Below are 1,557 nucleotides of genomic sequence, written 5' to 3' on the forward strand. Positions count from 1 at the left end.
ACACTATCATTCTAGAAACACCAATTGCAACAGAAAAATAGTAACCCATTAAATTTGTAAGTCCCAAAATACCTGAAGCATCTGTCTTTTAAGATGAACTTAGAGGAGAAATTACCCAGAATATAGACTTGGTGACAATCTGTCATCAACAGTAACCCAAACACATTAAGTGTTTTTATATGTGCTTTTTAAGTGTCAGTAAAGATGACACATGCTGGGCATAGGATAGCAGCTGCCACCAGTGGAAACTGCCTTGTTTTATCTTTCCCTCTTTCATGGTTTACTTTTCACTGACCAGAAGATGTTACAGCCACAGACTTAAGAAACCGTTTAGAGAACGTCTCTGTATACTTTATAAACATTGATTTCATGGAGAATGCTTTGCAATATCCTGTGTGTCTTTTGTATTTTCAAACTGAGTCAATCTCATCTAAATATGTCTACCTAAGATAGTCATCTGAGGGCCAAAATGTGTTAGTTAATATCGAAACTGATATTTGAAATGGAAACTAAAAGGAAGGAACAATATAAATTTACTTTTACAAATTTGTCCATCATCCTTCTACAGGGGCCATCTTATCTCTGTATGGTTCAGATTTTAGTATGGGTGCTGCTGAAACGAGCACCAGAAAGTTTACTTTTAAGAGCACTAATCTTATGTTTCAGGCAAATAGAAATTTGGGGCAAACGGCACCATGTCAGTTGTAAGAAATCGAAAAAAATTGATGTGGCAAATATTGGACAATCTGACACCTGGACATGGTTTTTTCTTTAACAACATCTATTTTAGCTACAATAATTCTTCCTCTCATGTTTCCAGGACCCTCCCAGAGTCAATGACTTGGAAAATTGTGAAGAAGATAGGTTTTCTGGGTACCCGATGCGTTCTTATTTTCTTTTCCAAACCTCCCTTCTTCCCGGCCCTCGTCTCTAGAGAGTAGTATTTGTGTACTTGTTTGCTTTTTGTTTTTCCTTTAGAAAAATAAAAAAGAGAACAATTTATTCAATGATATATTTCTTCTTTTCTTCTAGTGTTTTCTTCAGCAAAATCTAACTAAGTTTAATTCTGGAGAATGAACTTTCTGTATTGGCCTATCTCTTTTTTTCAGGGAGCAGTTTTCCCTGTGAAAACAATTCTTTGGTGGACATAAGAATTCTTATTTTCTATTTCTTCAACTTTTTTCTTCTTGTGAGGAGAAGAGTGATGATTTCTAAACTCTTTACCTGTCAGACTGGAAACCAGAAGTCTATGATGTATTTCTTTTAAATATTTATTTATTTTTGGGAGAGTGCAAGTGGGGGAGGGGCAGAAAAAGGAGAGAGGGTGACAGAGGAACCAAAGAAGGTTCTGCACTGATACGCTGACAGCAGAGAGCCCAATGCGGGGCTCAAACTCATGAACCAGAAGATCAGGACTTGAGCCGAAGTTTGATGCTCAACCAACTGAGCCACCCAGGTGCCCCAACCTGTGATGTGTTTTTGATGTTAAAAATCACTACAGATCTCTGCTTGATGGTACTTTATGCATTTATTCAAATAGCCTAAGAAATGAGAATC

The 1,557-nt window shown here is 36.9% G+C and overlaps 1 non-coding gene across 1 annotated transcript; it reads right to left on the reverse strand.

Moving 5' to 3' along the window:
• Nucleotides 1-521: 521 nt before the first annotated feature.
• Nucleotides 522-626, reverse strand: LOC120246782. The gene has a single exon (XR_005532140.1). It is a non-coding gene; the product is annotated as a U6 spliceosomal RNA (small nuclear RNA).
• Between the last annotated feature and the right edge of the window lie 931 nt (nt 627-1,557).

This window comes from Hyaena hyaena, unplaced genomic scaffold (assembly GCF_003009895.1).
Source record: "Hyaena hyaena isolate Hyena2069 unplaced genomic scaffold, ASM300989v1 scaffold_482, whole genome shotgun sequence".
NCBI classification, from domain to species: Eukaryota; Metazoa; Chordata; class Mammalia; order Carnivora; family Hyaenidae; genus Hyaena; species Hyaena hyaena.